This window comes from Gorilla gorilla, chromosome Y (genome assembly GCF_029281585.2).
Source record: "Gorilla gorilla gorilla isolate KB3781 chromosome Y, NHGRI_mGorGor1-v2.1_pri, whole genome shotgun sequence".
NCBI classification, from domain to species: domain Eukaryota; kingdom Metazoa; phylum Chordata; class Mammalia; order Primates; family Hominidae; genus Gorilla; species Gorilla gorilla.
Window position 1 is genome coordinate 52,255,717 of NC_073248.2, and position 17,892 is coordinate 52,273,608.

At 37.8% G+C, this 17,892-nt stretch overlaps 2 long non-coding RNA genes across 2 annotated transcripts; both read right to left on the reverse strand.

The window, feature by feature from the left end:
• LOC129530393 (uncharacterized) lies at positions 1–15,878 on the reverse strand. Its single transcript, XR_008675796.2, has 3 exons — positions 15,720–15,878; positions 2,106–2,234; positions 1–32 (listed from the first exon to the last, which is right to left on the reverse strand). It is a non-coding gene; the product is annotated as an uncharacterized lncRNA (long non-coding RNA).
• Positions 15,879–15,885: 7 nt separating this feature from the next.
• Positions 15,886–17,892, reverse strand: LOC129530394 (uncharacterized). Its single transcript, XR_008675797.1, has 3 exons — positions 17,780–17,892; positions 17,207–17,272; positions 15,886–15,932 (listed from the first exon to the last, which is right to left on the reverse strand). It is a non-coding gene; the product is annotated as an uncharacterized lncRNA (long non-coding RNA).

A 17,892-nucleotide genomic window follows, 5' to 3' on the forward strand; every position in this document is an offset into this window, starting at 1 on the left:
ACTTCTTTGCCGCACCATAAATCCACCAATACCTATCCAAAAAAGAAATTGGGTAAACTGATAAATAATTTCTCCCTACGTTTCCACAGTACACAGGATAAAAATGCTTTATCTTGAATAGTAAGTCATTTTCCAAAATTAAATCTGTGCTAGTCTAAATAAATAACCTGAGTTTTAGGTAAAATAGAAGTTAAAAACAACAACAACAACAAAAAAAAGGCAAAGCCACTGTTATCACTTATCAAACAGAATACAAAAAGACCGTTGTGCACTTCCTCTTCTAAACAGTATCAGTGTAAATATCAAACACTAAATTACGCTGGCTTATCTATTTGACAAATATTAGTGTCTCATACATCACATAACAGTCATGCACTGCATAATGATGTTGGTAAACAAAGGGCTGCATGTTAAGGCAGTGGTCCCATAAGATTATAATGGAGCTGGAAAATTCCCACCACATACAGACATCACCATAGTTATAACACCGTAGCACAATTACTTTATTTTTTAAAATGAATTTAGCGTACCATACAGCCTAAGTGTGTAGTAAGCTATACCATCTAGGTTTGTGGAAGTGCACTCTATGATGTTCACACAAGGATGAAAATGCCTAATGATGTATTTCTCTGAACTTAAGTGATGGATGACTGTGTCTGTATATTAACCGGCTAACTGGTACATTAGCTGGAGGACAGAAGACACGAACTACCTAGATGACACAAATATTCCTTGACTGATATGATTTCAGGGGGACGGTGTCTGGTACTCCAACGTATGAGGGCATTTATACATGGGACACATAAAGCCCTGTGGTTAAGAGCATGGAATCTGGAGTCAGACTATGTAATTCTGCTTACTCACTAAATACTTCTCAATGCCTCAATTCTTTCACTGGTTAAAAATGGGGGTAAGGCAAAGCAGCTTCTCATACATATGTTAAAAGGACAAATAACATAAGTGAAGTGCTTAGAATAGAGGTCTGGTACACAGTCAACACTATAAGCTTTTGTGAAATGATATCGCTCTCTAGCAATATACTCTGTGACCTAATGGGTCCCTCAATTAGAGGGTTGACTTCCATGTGAGGCAGAGGAAAAGAAAACAGTAAATACAAGTTCCTGGAAGAAATCTGCAATGTCTAAAAAAGTACACTTATAAGCCTCATGATTAGGAAGAAATGAAATCATTTTCATAAAACGATTTAGAAGCAACTCATCTTAGGTCCTTGTTATAGATATGACCTATTTAAAAGACAGGTTATCTTTTAAGGTCTCATGGAATACGAACGAAGTAAGAAAGTTCTTCCTTACATATCCAAAGGGATTTAGATCACTCTTACCAATAAAATATAAGCAATAAGAAGCATAAAGATTGTATGAATCCAATTTAAAACCTCATTGGTAAACAAGATATTAATAAACTGGCTAAGGAAAGCCTACTCAACACGTGTGAAAAGCGGAAAATAATTTTTCTTAAATAAATACATAAAAGCCTACAACTTCTGTATTGTGACAATTTTAATAATTTTTTCCAATAAGGCAAATAAAACTGACAAGCAAGACCGCTTTTCTCTCCACTCCTGAGCCAGATAAGAAATGAGTGTTTAATCAGTCATGGTTTTTAACTAGACTATAAATTCTAGGAGCCATAATAACTCTGTCTTATTCCCCTTCACACTGTATACTTACTTGCACTCCTGCATAAACACTGAAGTAAGTTTTTTCAAAAAAAGATATTAGAAAGTGAATACTGAAAATTAAAAGCGTTACAGAAGTACACATCCAGAGGAACTATATAAATGGCCTTCAAAGTCCAAGTATGAACAAAAGCCAATCTAGTAAAGCATTTAATAAAATGGTTAACATTTGGGATAAGGCATTCAATAATGGTTCATTGTGAAGTATTCACATATTCAAAATAAAGAACTCTGGAGCTAGAAAGTCGTATTCAAATAGTTTAGTTCTTTAATTTATGTGCACATATTTTTGTTTAGACAGTTCTTAATCCTGAATATTTAATTTTAATTGAAGTCTTCAGTATTGCATTTTTCTTTAATTAACCAATTGTTGATGATATTGAAATGTCTACCTCAGGCACTATACCTGGTCTGTATGGTTTCCTTTTTCTCTTTTTGACACCATCTGTTCCTTCCACTCCCTTAGTTTCATCATCCACAGCTTCCCGCTCAGGACTAGATTCTGATTTTCCATCACAATCCATAAGTTCTCCTTCTGGAAAAAAGTAAATATATACACAAAACTGGAAAAACCTATCAAATATATAATCCCTACATAATGGGGAATAAAAAGTAGTGTTGTTGCTGAGCCATTTTAATTGTACATCCCTGTTGGTAGGGAAAGTATGAAAGGAGATAGAAGCAGCCCCAAATGGTTGTAGAAATTGTGCTGCTTAGTGCAGTGTTCCCATGAAATAAAACATATTCAGAGAAGGGGAACACAGAACTCAGAGTTCTGTTAAGTGCAATCCATTTGCACTTAACAAATTCACTTGCTTTTAATTATGTCTTCAGGTCCAGGTCTCTAGACTAGAACTCTCTTCTGAGCTTCAACCACAGCTATAATTGAATATTACCTAGTTACTGAAAACTGTATATCCAAAATGAACTATTAATTTAAAATAAACTTTCTCCTTTTTCCCATGTTACCTATCATCATTAAAAGGTATGGAAATGTAACCTGGAGAAGACAGAGGCCTGGAAGACCACCTTAATCATTCCTAATCTCTTTCCTCCTACAACCAAGACTCCTCAATACCTCTGAAATGCATTTTATCACTCTCTACTACCATCTTAGTCCAACCTCAGATGACTCACTATTAATACAATATGCTCCTATCTAGTTCCCCACCTCAAAGCTTACCTCTCTCCAATCAATTCTTTAAATTACTGCATAAATGATCTTTCTATAAATATGTATCAATTTTATGCTTAAAATCCTTTCATGTCTTCCCAAATGCCCTCAAAATAAACTTCAAATTGCAAGGCCCATTACAACAGTCTCTTGTAAACTTTCCAGCTTCATCTCACTCCCTCTAGTGAACTATACTCAGTTCTTTGAATGTATCAAGCTCTTTCTTCCACTATCTTCCCCAATTTCTGCCTTCTACCTAACTTATCTTTCAGGATTTATTCTAAACTTCACTGTATTAAAGAATTCCTGATATTTAGATAAGATTATGTCAAACAGTTTTATGCTTGCATGTATGAACGTCATGCTTCATTTTTATTGGTTCTTTAAAATCTGTGTCCCTGCTAGATTATATTCTCCATGAGAACAGGTACACAGATTTTCTTAGTAACAGATGTATTGTTAGTAGGATACCTAATACATGTTCAATAAATACTTCACTGAATGAGGTAAATGGAATGCTTAGAGAATGCTATTTTAGAGAACGCTATTTTAACACTGTGGTAATCAAACTTTTCCAAATTATATATGCTTTACATTGTATTCCAGGAAAAAGACATGTTTATCAAATACATTTTAAAATCAAGTTGTTAACTCCTTCAATATTCTCAGTATTAGAGATAACGTATTTCTGTAATGGCATGAACAGGGTATTTGTCTTTTCTTTTTTATTATATTTGGTCTATATTTGAGGCCAATTCCATAACAATCTGATAATGGCTATGGACTTATGACTAAACCATGAAAAGAAAAGTTTATAGACCAGGCACGGTGGCTCATGCCCATAATCCCAGCACTTTGGGAGGTCAAAGCAGGTGGATCACTTGAGGTCAGAAGTTCCGTACCAGCTTGACCAACATAGTGAGTCTCTACTAAAAATACAAAATTATCTGGGCGTGGTGGTACACGCCTAAAATCCCAGCTATTCAGGAGGCTGAGGCAGGAGAATTGCTTGAACCCGGGAGGTGGAGGTTTCAGTGAACCGAGATCGTGCCATTGCACTCCAGCCTGAGCAACAAGAGTGAAATTTCATCTCTCAAAAAAAAAAAAAAAAAAGCCGGGCGCGGTGGCTCATGCCTGTAATCCCAGCACTTTGGGAGGCCAAGGTGGGCGGATCACGAGGTCAGATCGAGACCATCCTGGCTAACGCGGTGAAACCCCGTCTCTACTAAAAATACAAAAAATTAGCCAGGTGAGGTGGCTGGTGCCTGTAGTCCCAGCCACGTGGGAGGCTGAGGCAGGAGCATGGCGTGAACCCAGGAGGCAGAGCTTACAGTGAGCCGAGTTGGCACCATTGCACTCCAGCCTGGGTGACAGCGAGACTCTGTCTCAAAAAAAAAAAAAAAAAAAGAAAGAAAGAAAGAAAAGAAAAGAAAAGAAAAGAAAAAATTACTGAAAAAAACAAACACCAAAGATGACAATACCAATTGTTTACCTTCAAATAAACCCACCTAAAAGTTAATGACAGGGAATTTTGGGTTAAGGTGGCAGACTAAATTCATACATTAAAATTACATTCTCCTGAAACCCTACTAAAAACACACTGAAATAATCTATTTTTAAAAGATAAAATCAAGCTGTGGCATGGTGGCATGCCTGTAATCCCAGCTATTTGGGAGGCTGAGGTGGGAGAAGAGAATTGCTTGAGCCCAGAAGGTTGAGGCTACAGTGAGTTATGATCACACTACTGCATTCCAGCCTGGACAACAGAGAAAGACCCAATCTCCTTAAAAAAAAAAAAAAAAGACAATAGGAAAGGAGAAAAACAACTTAACAAAGGCAAATTCTCAGTTGAGAGCAGAAAGAACTGAAACAAAGAATCCAGTTTATAACAATCCTCAGAAGGCTGAGAAACTAGGAAAACTGGCCGCCTTTGGAAATAAGTGGGAGAAAACTGAAGCAACAAGAGATTTAATTATCTGCAGAAGTTATACTCCCTACACCTGCTTCCTAGGTTTACACACTGAGAAGCTGCTACTCTCATTTGTGGGATGCAGGATTCCTGGGCGACCTTAAATGGAACAATGGGATGAAGATCGAAAATAGGACCAAGAAAATATGGGCATACTAAGTGTGGACAACCCCATTCTGCTCCCGTTGCCGGACCCCACATTTCCCCACTGAATTCTCAGAAAGCTAGAAGCCAGATCTCTAGCCTCCAAGTATGAGGTTTGAAAAGACTGTTGTGGGGAACCTGATCAGTTCAAGAAGAACATCTAAAGATACTGAAACCAGAGGGTTCACCAAATGGTCAGCACAAATCACCCCACTAAACTTACAAATCGACAAGCACCACCACATACTCAAAGCTTTCTAATCAACTACTTAATTCCTTTTTTAAAAATAAAGATACTATCTATCCAGTCTCCATCTTTAGTTCTTCACTTTTAATCATGCATGTACCATAAAGATTATCTGACAATGGTCTATAACAAGCTTGTCCAACCTGCAGCCAAGATGCTTTAAATGCAGCCCAACACAAATTCATAAATTTTCATAAAACATTATGAGACTTTTTATGAGGTTTTTTTTTTTTTAAAAGCTCATCAGCTATCATTAGTGTATTTTACGTGTGGCCCAAGACAACGCTTCTTCCAATGTGGGCCATGGAAGCCAGAAGATCTGCAACACCCTTGATCTGTAACATAAAAGACAGAGACCTGAGAACATAAAAGACAATTTGGAATTAACAGACTAAGTAGGAAGTAAAGAAAATCTTCAAAAAGATTAAAATCCTCTGAGGGATAATATAAGATACCCTTGAGGCAAGAATAGGATGCTACAAAAGAAACATTCAAAGGGAGGAAAGAAAGCTCTTGAAATAACTGAAATAAAAACAAAACTCAGTAGAGGAAGATAAAATAAGGACATGATTGGAAAGAAGCAGAGAAAAACTGAGTATGTTTCACATCTGAAAAGCAGAATTCTGGAAAAAGAGAGGGAATTGTTATCAATAATATAGTTCAAGAACATTTCCTACCACTGAAGGATATAAGACAGCAGACTGAAAGAGACCACTCAGTGCCTAACAAAACAGATTTTAAATGTCAAAAATAGACAAAAACAGACGTTATCCTCATGAAATTTTAGAACACTGAGGACAAAGAATTTCCTAAAATCTTAAGAGCTTCCAAGAAAACACAGGTCACATAGAAAAAACCGAGTTCTTCATATACTAGAAACTAAAAGACGGTGGATCAATTGACTAAAAATGATAAATGAAAATGTATTTCCAACCTGGAAAAGATGAGTCAGGTAGGAAGGTAAAATAAAGACATTTTCAGAAGTATATAATGCTCAAAACTTACCTTCCACACATTCTCTGTCAGGGAGCTACGGAAGATACGTTCCACCCAAATTGAGGGAAGAAATAAAGAGAAATTCATGAAATTGCAGAAAACACATGTAACACAGGAGAAAACAGAAGATGATCTCCAGGATGATAAAGAGGAAATCCCCAAATTAATCATATGCAATGGTTTGTGGCCAAGGATAGCACTGGATCTAGTACAAAGACCACCTTTCACCTGAAACAATGCACACAAGGACAGTAAAAACCAAGAGAGCACTTTTATTGATGAGGTTCATAGTGACACCAGTAAGCATACATGTTGAGACAAATGGCATAAAGTAGCACATACAGTGCCCTAACACAAGTGGTATCACTAGCTAAAGTCTCTTCTAACCAACATCTTCACAAGGGCCTTCTGATTCCCACAGGCTGAAATAAAGAAAAAGACCGTTATCGGCCAGGCACGGAGGCTCATGCCTGTAATCCCAGCACTTTGGGAGGCTGAGGTGGGTGGATCACGAGGTCAGGAGATAGAGACCATCCTGGCTAACACGGTGAAAACCCGTCTCTACTAAAAATACAAAAAATTAGCCAGGCGTGGTGGCGGGTGCCTGTAGTCCCAGCTACTCCAGAGGCTGAGGCAAGAGAATGGCATGAACTTGGGAGGCAGAGCTTGCAGTGAGCCGAGATTGCGCCACTACACTCCAGCCTGGGCGACAAAGCAAGACTCCGTCAAAAGAAATGAAGAAAAGAGAAGAGAAGAGACGAGACGAGGACAGAAAGAAAGACAGAAAGAAAAGAAAAGAAAAGAGAAAAAGACCGTTATCACCCAAATATGAGAAATTCTCCCATATATACATACTTGTATCTAGATGACTAATCTCTGGAAAGTTATAAGAAAACACTGGTTCTTTCCAAGGAAGGGATGGCCAAAAGGTAGGCTAACTTAACATTGTTCACTCTTTTTAAGACCTTTGTATTTCTTGTATCATGCACAGGTATTGCCTATTCAAAAACAAACCTACAACAGGGAAAGACTGAAAGCTTTTCTTCAATATCTGCTACAAGGCAAGGATGCCTACTCTTAACACTTATATTCAACATAGTCCTAGCCAGAGCAATCACATAAGAAAAGGAAATAAAAGGCATCAGCAGAAAAAAGGGGGTAAAATTATCCCTGTGTGCAGATGACATGATCTTGTATGTAGAAACCCCTAAAAATTCCACAGTTACTAGAATAAATGAATTCAGTCAAGTAGCAGGATACAAAATCAATATACAAAAATCAGATGTATTTCTTTATACAAATAATGATCTGAAAAAAAATCAAGAAAACATTTCCACTTAAAATAACATCAAAAAAATAAAACACTGAGGAACAAATTTAATGAAGGAAGTGAAAGCTTTATATACTAAACACTATAAAATACAGACAAAGTAAACTGAAGACACACAGCTGGGCATGGTGGCTCACGCCTGTAATCCCAGCACTTTGGGAGGCCAAGGCGGGTAGATCACCTGAAGTCAGGAGTCCAAGACCAGCCTGGCCAACATGGCGAAACCCTGTCTCTACTAAAAATACAAAAATTGGCCAGGCGGGCGTGGTGGCAGGCACCTGTAATCCCAGCTACTTGGGGGGCTGAGGCAGCAGAATTGCTTGAACCCAGGAGGAGGCGGAGGTTGCAGTGAGCTGAGATCACACCACTGCACTTCTGCCTGGGCAACAGAGTGTGACTCTGTCTCAAAAAACAGAAAAAAACTAAAGACACAAATGAATATAACGATATCCCCAAGTTTGTGGATTGGAAGAATATTGTTAAAATGTCCATACTATCCAAAGTGATCTACAGATTCAATGCAATCCCTATCAAATTTCCAAAGGCATTTTTCATAAAAATAGAAAACACAATTCTAAAATTTGTATTAAATCATAAAAGACGCTGAATAGCCAAAAGAATCTTGAGAAAGAAAAACAAAGTAGGAGGTATCACACTACCTGATTTCAACTTATATTACAAAGTGATAGTTATCAAAACAGTATGGTACTGGCATAAAAACAGACACATGGATCAATGGAACTGAATACAGAGCCCAAAAATAAACCCAAGCATATATTATGAGCTAATTTTTGACAAGTCCAACAAGATACAATAGGGAAAAGATGGTGTCTTCAATAAGTAGTGGTAAGAAAACTAGATATCTATATGCAAAAGAATGAAACTGGACCTGATGCCTATCTTACACATCATACATAAAAAGCAACTCAAAATAGATTAAATACCTAACACCTGAAACCATAAACCTCCTTGAAGGAAATTTAGGAGAAAAATTTCTTAATATCCTCCTTGACAATGATTTTTTGGATATCCCATCAAAAGCTCAGGTAGCAAAAGCAAAAATAAGCAAGTGGGACTACATCAAGCAAATAAGCTTCTGCATAGCAGTAAAAAAAAAAACGGGTAAAAAGGTAGCACAGGGATTAGGGGAAAATATTGGCAAACCACACATCTGATAAGGGGTTAAAATCCAAAACATATAAAGAACTCACACAACTCAGTAGCAAAAAAAAAAAAACCCAAATAACTGGATTTTAAAATAGGCAAGGACCTGAATAGCCATTTTTCCAAAGTCACACTAATGGTCAAATGGTATATGAAAAGATGCTCAACATCATAATCATGAGGAAAATGAAAATTAAAACCACAATAGATATCATCTCATGTCTCTTAGAATGACTATTATCAAAAAGGCAAAGACATAAGTGTTGGTGAGGGTGTGTAGAAAACGAAACCTTTGTACATGGTTGATAGGAATGTAAATTAGTATAGCCATTATTGAAAACAGTATAGAGTTTCCTTAAAAAAAATACAACTACCATAAGATCCAACAATGCCTCTGTTGGGCATATATTCAAAGGTAATAAAATCAGCATCTGAGAGAGACATCTGCACTCCCACGTTCATGGCGGCATTACTTCCAATAGCCAAGATATGGAAACAAACTAAGTGTCCTGATGGACAATTTACTTACCCATTCAAGGACAGATGAATAGATAAAGAAATTGTGACGTTTGTATATACATATATTAAGTCCTCCCTTAATGTCATCAATAGGTTCTTGGGAACTGAGACGTTAAGCTAAATGAACATACAGCAGGTCCTCAAGTAACACTGTTTCCTTCAATCTAATTTTGGCATAATGCAAAATGAAAAAAAAATCAGTTTTGTCATACTTTTTTTCCCCTCTTAACCACAGTTTCTAAGAACTTACTGATGACAATGAGGACTTTATACAATGGAATAGTTAGCTTTAAGAAAGGAGATACTGCCATTTGTGACAACATGGATGAACCGGGAGGAAAGTATACTAAATAAAGTAAGCCAGACACAGAAAAATACTGTATGATCTCACTTAATAAGCAGAATGGGAGGCAGCGGGGTGAGAAGCTGAACGTATAGAGAGTAGAATGGTGGTTTTCAAGGGTCTGGAGGTAGGGGATGGGTGGGATGGGCAGAAGTAGGTCGGAGGGTACAAATATGCAGTTAGGTAAGACGAATAATTCTAGAGATCAAATTAATACACAGCATGAGAACCATAGTTAATAATATTGTGTACAGAAAATTTGCTGAAAGAGATTTTAGGTGTACACACACAGAAACTATGGAAGGTGAAGGATACAGACATTTGTTTGACCATAGTAATCATTTCACTATGTATACAAAGCATGTTGTATGCCTCAGATATGTATAATAAAAAATGAAAAAAACCAAAAAACTGTATCTTACCTTCCAAAAACAGTTTCAAATGCATTATGTCTTTGGATTTAGCAAGGAATTCACCTTTGCAGGCCCACTTACATACAACATTATAAATATACCAGGTGATACATTGTACTATTCACAGTAAAAGATTGAAAGAAAGCCGGGCACGGTGGCTCACGCCTGTAATCCCAGCACTTTGGGAGGCCGAAGCAGGCAGATCACGAGGTCAGGAGATCGAGACCGTCCTGACTAACATGGTGAAACCCCGTCTCTACTAAAAATACAAAAAAATTAGGCGGGCATGGTGGCGGGCGCCTGTAGTCCCAGCTACTCAGGAGGCTGAGGCAGGAGAATGGCGTGAACCCAGGAGGCGGAGCTTGCAGTGAGCGAAGATCGTGCCACTGCACTCCAGCCTGGGTGACAGAGCAAGACTCTGTCTCAAAAACAAAAAAAAAAAAAAAAAAGATTGAAAGACACCCAAAGGTCTATCAACAGGGGAAAGAACAGGTAAATTAAATTGCTTATATTTCCATACAAAGGAATATTTGCAGCCATAAAAAAATGAAGGACAGTAAAAAGTAGTAAGATAAAAGGAATAAAATATACACACACACACACACACAAATATATATATATATACACACACATTTCCTTGTACATGCATAAAACACATCTGGAGGCCGGGCGCGGTGGCTCACGCCTGTAATCCCAGCACTTTGGGAGGCCGAGGTGGGCGGATCACGAGGTCAGGAGATCGAGACCACGGTGAAACCCCATCTCTACTAAAAATACAAAAAATTAGCCGGGCGCAGTGGCGGGCCCCTGTAGTCCCAGCTACTCGGGAGGCTGAGGCAGGAGAATGGCGTGAACCCGGGAGGCGGAGCTTGCAGTGAGCCGAGATTGCACCACTGCACTCCAGCCTGGGCGACAGAGCGAGACTCCGTCTCAAAAAAAAAAAAAAAAAAAAAAAACACATCTGGAAGGTTACACGAGAAACCTCTGAGGTTTCTGGAGATGTAAACTGGGGGCATGAAGGCATGGGAAAGGGAGAGACTTCACTGTTTACCTTTTTATTATTTTCCAATTTTAAATCAGTTGAATGTATAACTTGTCTAAAAATCAAATTTTAAAAGTTGAGGGAATTAACATTACAGAAAGTAACAAACCTCAAGGAAGCAGCCACCTTCACCAGATGGACAGTATACCTCACTCTTCCCACGCTCCAGTAGTTACTGAATGCCACTCCCCTCCCTCCATTCAGTCTGCCCCACCTGCTGGCCTTCTAGAGCCTCAGTGCAGTCCTATTCCCACACCTCCAAACACATCCATACACTGTGATGGTCGATCTGGGACCACCAGTTGAGAGGAAATGTGTTGTGTTTCCACTCTTGAGACAAACAGAGTGTTATTTTATTGAGGTTTGGGATTTTTTTCTTGCATTAACAGGGTTTCTAGATCCCAGTAGGTGAACGAGAAAGAAGTATGCTTTTATTGCATAAGGAATTTGTTTCTGATACACCAAAGTGATGATGTATGACTTTTCTTAAAGAAGTGGTTATTAGAAGAGTTAAAAATCAATAGAAACAAAAAGTCATAGGTATTGTTCCAATACTCCAGGAACATCACAATTTGGATTCTGTAGATGTGTGTAATATAATGTGTAATATTACATTCTGACAACCTCAAGTTGAAAACTGCACAGCCGAAGATCACTTATAGTCAGTAACACTTTTCAAACTTTAATTTTAAATTCATCAAGTCTCTCCCTAATATATCATACTTTTTAATAAAGGAAACTGTCAGATACGCTATAATACAGAGGAAAACGTTTATAATACAGAGGAAAATGAAGAGTATACTCTTTCATTATAATTTTTCCCAAACTTCCAAAATGAAGAAAAAGACATGGAAACATTAAGTTCAGAGAATAATTGTGGCAGACAATTCCCTCCTCCTGAAAGTTCAATTACCCCAACACAGGCATAATTTCTTACTAACTCAAAAGGAACTGAATTCACATATAAAGACAAACGTGGGATTCTGTTGAGTTCTGTTGGACAGAGAACACAATTGCTCAAGCACTGGTTGGGCACTTGTATTCTAATAGCTCACGGTTACTGAGCACTCCATGTCTGGGAAGAGCCAGTGCTGGGTGCCTGGCATGCATCCTTGCACCTCATCAGCACAACTATCCTATGGGCTCATCCTGGTTAACCTATTTTATAAATGAGAACACTAGCATCAGAGAAGTTAAAAAATTTGCCTAAAAACATCCAGAGTAGGTTTCATCGTTGCCCACTACTTTATAATGCTTTCCCAAGGGTACTGAGACGTTATCAAAACATGTTAGTGAAACACTCTAAAACATCACAAATTTTAGGTTAATAAAAAATACCCAGAAAAGGGCAGCGTTATTAGAAATCTCAGCATAACGTAATAATAAGAACTTATGATGATTGTATTCTTTTCGTATTTTTTCTCCCATACAGGCATATGAAATACCATAAAACTTATTTTAGGGGTGTGTGTGTACATGTAGTTTCAGGATAATATAGTAATCTAAAACATTTTTAATATGGCAAAGTGTGGCAATACTAAATTTTTAAAAATGATTTTTATTTAGCAAACAGAAAGCAAAAATGTTGTCCAAGTAACATGCATTTATTTTATCCCTAGGAATGTACCTTTCCTTCTGCAAAGGATGTGAGATCCTGGCATGTAAATGAACATGAGGGACTAGTCATGAAAATACTGATATATTCAATTCCTTAAATTCTAAAATTGTCTTAGCATTTAACATCCAACACACTAACAATCTTTTTTCATATTCAATAAAAATAAGGACAAATTCAGTAAACTCAGATGGGCTATTTTATCACGTAAATTTTAAAAAAGCAAGGGCAATTTTTCAACTGATTTTCTTTTACCCTGATACGAGTCAACGAGAAAATATGAAATTGAAACATATCACCATTTCTCAGTGTTTACAAGTGGTAAGTCACAAGGAAAACCTTCCAAGGTCTTCTGTGTTGTTTTAAAAAGGTATTATAATCACATAATTTGGGAAACAATGTGTACTATTATCAAGAAACCTTTCATATTTTGTGAAATGGAGCACTTCCCAAATTTAAGAGGCTATGGAAACCTTTTTCAGACATTTTTTAACATCCTCAGAAATGGAAATTCTTGTTAATGCTGATCTGATCAATTCCTCCAAGTATATGGACTACTTCTTTGCAAACTCCAAGCCCCCAAATCAAATTACCTGTTCAACTGTATCTGAAAATCAGTTACATACAACATCAGAAAGTGTTTCTCCCAGCAACATAGACCCAAAACACACTAAAAAACAAAAATTATCAAGAACATACAAAAGACATATCTTTTCATGTATTTATTTATTTTTTGAGATGGAGTCTCACTCTGTCACCAGGCTGGAGTGCAGTGGCTCGATCTTGGCTCACTGCAACCTCTGCCTCCTGGGTTCAAGCAATCCTCTGCCTCTGCCTCCCAAATAGCTGGGATTACAGGTGCCACCACGCCCAGCTAATTTTTGTATTTTTAGTAAAGACAAGGTTTCACCATGTTGGCCAGGATGGTCTTGATCTCCTGACCTCAGGTGATCCACCCACCTTGGCCTCCCAAAGTGCTGGGATTACAGGCATGAGCCACCGAGCCCGGCCACAAAAGACATACCTTTTCAAAGCCACAATTACCTCTCACCTGGACCATTGTTTCTCACTGATCTACCTGTCATAACTCTTGCACCTAATCATCTACTTATATCATAGGAGAGTGTTCCTCTTAAAATATAAATAAGATCATGGTGTTCTTCTTTTCAGGAACATTCAATGGCCTCCTATTCCATTGCTATTAAGCACAAACTACTGACACATCACCTTATGGTTGTGTGAGATATACTGAGCCGTCCTTCTTGTCCTCACATCTCTAATCTTCTCACCTGACTGTCCCCTCTGCTCACTCTGTTGGTCTCCACAACACTCTTCAAACATGCTCAGCACACTCTCACCCAGAGCCTTTACACTGGCTTCCTCACTGTCTGGGATGCTCTTCTCTCAGGTAATCAAGTGGCTCACTCACTCACCTCTTTAAAATCTGTGCTCAAATACTGCTTTCTGTTCATATGGACCCTAAACACCTGTCTGTACTTCCAATTCCTTTTTTTTTTTTTTTTTTTTTTTGGAGACGGAGTCTTGCTCTGTTACCCACGCTGGAGTGCAGTGGTGCAATCTCGGCTCACTGTAACCTCTGCCTCCCAGGTTCAAGCAATTCTCCTGCCTTGGCCTCCCAAGTAGCTGTGATTACAGGTGCATGCCACTGAGCCTGGCTAATTTTTGTATTTTTAGCAGAGAACGGGTTCCACCATGTTGGCCAGTCTGGTCTCGAACTCCTGACCTCAAGTGATCTACCTACCTTGGCCTCCCAAAGTGCTGAGATTACAGGCATAAGCCACTGTGCCTGGCCAGGCAATTCCTCTTTATCAAACTTAACTTTTACCATGGGACTTGCCAAACACATTATAATTAACTGATTTTTTTTAAGAGTTGAGTTACCTAACATTAAAATATAAACTCTATGCAGAGAATTCTACCTGTTTTGTACACTGATATGATTTCCAACATCTGACATACAGTAGGTATTCAATAAATTCTATTGTCTCAAAGCCGGCTGCAGTGGCACATGCCTATAGTACCTGCTACTTGAGAGGCTGAGGCAGGAGGATCACTTGAGCCCAGGAGTTGGAAACCAGCCTGGGCAATGTAACAAGACACTGCCCCTTAAAAAAAAACAACTATGAAATAAAATGTAATGGAACAGAAATAATTATCCCTTCAATTCTGAATCAGTTGAAAATAAATAACCACCCCAAAAATGAGGAAACCTACAGTAATCCTCTTTAATTCATATTGGATTTTAGGTTACTATTAAAATATTTTGCTATCTCAAGAATTCAGCAGGCTGAGCAGAGCAGATGGCTTGAGCCCAGGAGTTCAAGACCAGTCTTGGCAAAATGGCAAAACCCCATCTCTACAAAAAAATACAAAAATTAGCCAGGCGTGGTGGCCCGCATCCATGGTCCCAGCTACTCAGGAGGCTGAGGTAGGAGGGTCGCATGAACCCAGTAGGCAGAGGTTGTAGTAAGCCAAGATCATGCCACTGCACTCTAACCTGGGCAACAGAGCAAGACCCTGTCTCCCAACCAAAAAAAAAAAAAAAAAAGAATTCAGCTAGAAAAACCTTATATTTACTTTGATTAAGAAAATGTTTATAAACCAATACTTTATGATGCACACTGGTGAATATGAAGTTATACCTGAAGTAATATTAAATGACAGCTTTTCCATTTCTAGAATGTATGCATCAACTACCTTCACTTAAACATGGTATTATCCAAGCTCACAGTATCTGAGAAGGTTTGTGCCGTTATCTAGCAAACTAAAGTCAAGCCCTCTGTATTTCCCCACCTGTGATCTTCAAAGATATGGTGCTCCTTGAGATTTCTGTAAGGTAGGTCTGTTCTAAAACGTGTGAAAGGAAGAGAACCTGAAAAGGCAAGGTCTAAGAAGATCACTCATTTGGAGATGGCAAGGGTCACATCGGGGTTATCTAAGTCAGTGTGATTTACCCTTTGGTAAATCATACACATATTTCAAAAGTTACTTTATATGCTGTAATTCTTGCACACATATTTCATGGAAAATAAATTAGTATTACCTCGACTATCATCCATATCACCATCCCTTGAATGTTCTGATTGGATGTCTGGAGGGGTCTGAAGGATGGCCACGCTATTCTGATTTATAATCTTCAATTTCAGTTTTGGTTTTGACAGTTTTCTTCTTGGAACTGCAACTGTGAGGCTCTGTAACTGAGTCATCCGTGATTCAGTCAAACACACACCATCCTGGGTATAAGTCTTGGGTGGGTCTAAAATTACAAAATCTCAAGAATACAAATTTAAACTTTCATTTTAAATTTGACTGATTAGTGATTACTGATTACTGATACCCATGTCAAGGGAATGTGACTGTAGTTCTAGAAAGCAATTACGTATCTATGAAATGCATGAATAATTAACTTCATGAAACCCAATAAAAACTAGGAAAAATAGGTCAAACTTCCTTGGATTATAGGCAGAAATGTTACATGTTTTTTAAAAAATGGTCTTCCTGGGCTGGGTGCGGGGGCTCATGCCTGTAATCCCAGCACTCTGGGAGGCCGAGGCGGCAGGCAGATCACGAGGTCAGGATATCGATACCATCCTGGCTAACACAGTGAAACCCTGTCTCTTCTAAAAATACAAAAAATTAGCCGGGCGTGGTGGCGGGCACCTGTAATCCCAGCTATGTGGGAGGCTGAGGCAGGAGAATCGCTTGAACCCGGGAGGCGGAGATTGCAGTGAGCTGAGATCGTGCCACTGCACTCCAGCCTGGGTGACAGGGCGAGACTCCGTCTCAAAAAAGTCTTCCTGGCATTTCTATTTTCATGTCCCAATAAAAAGAGTTAGAAGCACTGCAAAGAAATGCAATGCTCAGCTAATCCACTATGAGCTTTTTCCTGGAAAAGATCAAAAGGCAGGGATCTATTTACACAAGAAAAGAGAGAATACTCCAGAAGCTCATCTGGAAAAATCAGAGTATCAACATAATTACTAATAGGGAGAAGTAATAAATAAGTACAAATCCTGCAGATTTAATTTTAAATGTACAAAACTGTTGTTCCTTAGAACAATTCCTGTACTATCAAAATGCTTTTGTATCAGGTGCTATTAAATACAAGTATTCAAAAGAATGACTGTTTAATAAGTATATCATATTAATCACCATACTAGGCTTATTAATTATTTTAAAAAATTAAGAGATTGAATTAATTCTAAAAGAAATCTGCTTGCTAACTAGGCCGTATTTTCTGCTAACTGATAATTAAGCACAGTAATATATCAATGAAACCAAAATAAGTATGGCATTAATGGTTATTCTAAGAGCTGTTATTTTTGTTGCCAACTTGCTGAAATTTATAGGAATACTGCCCCAGTAAAGCTGGATGACATTTTATATATCATTGTGGAAATGATTACCAACATTATGGAATTTGGATAGAACACCCATATGATTGAAGCAGATTTTACAAGTGGTAAGCCAATTATGTAAAAATTAAGCAAAGTAAATTAATTAAATTAAGTAAAGCATTTCAAATTTTACCTAGCTCTTTTACTTTTGTGACAATTTGTGCTACAAGTGAAGATCCACAGCAGTCTGAGGAAGGCACTGAAATGAAAAAAAAAAAATCCAGGTAATTCTTTTCAGAAAAGGTAAAGTGTATTTACATACTTATATATGATTAAATTTTCTCTTTCTATACTCATTTTATTAAAATAAATGTTTGAACACTAAAGTTAAGAGCACTTTTTAAAGCAACAACAAAACAAGAAGTGATGAAGGAAATACTCAAGTCATGGAGGAAAACCTGGCTAAGAAAGAATCAGCACATTGGATTTTGACATATTGTCAATAACTACAAGATCATGTTCCTTGGAAGCAAAATTATAGTTTACATCTAAAGTATGTGCTTTTTATTGTTTCATGTAAATTGTTTTATAACAAGTTGTGATAAGTCATGTATAACCAACAATAATATTTTTCATAAAATACTTGTCAAAGTAAGTTTCACAAAGATAAAATAGAGTAGAGCTAAGTTAATTCATTGGCTATGGACAGTAAGGTGCAAATGAGTGGTACAAGAGTGCAGACTCACAGTTTAAATTATTCTCTTACCATTAGACGCAGGCATATAGGGTCTGCACATGTTACAATCAAAACCAATGTCTGCTACATTTTCCACTTCTTCCTCAGTATTTAAGTTCTGACGAACTGCATGCATCCATCTA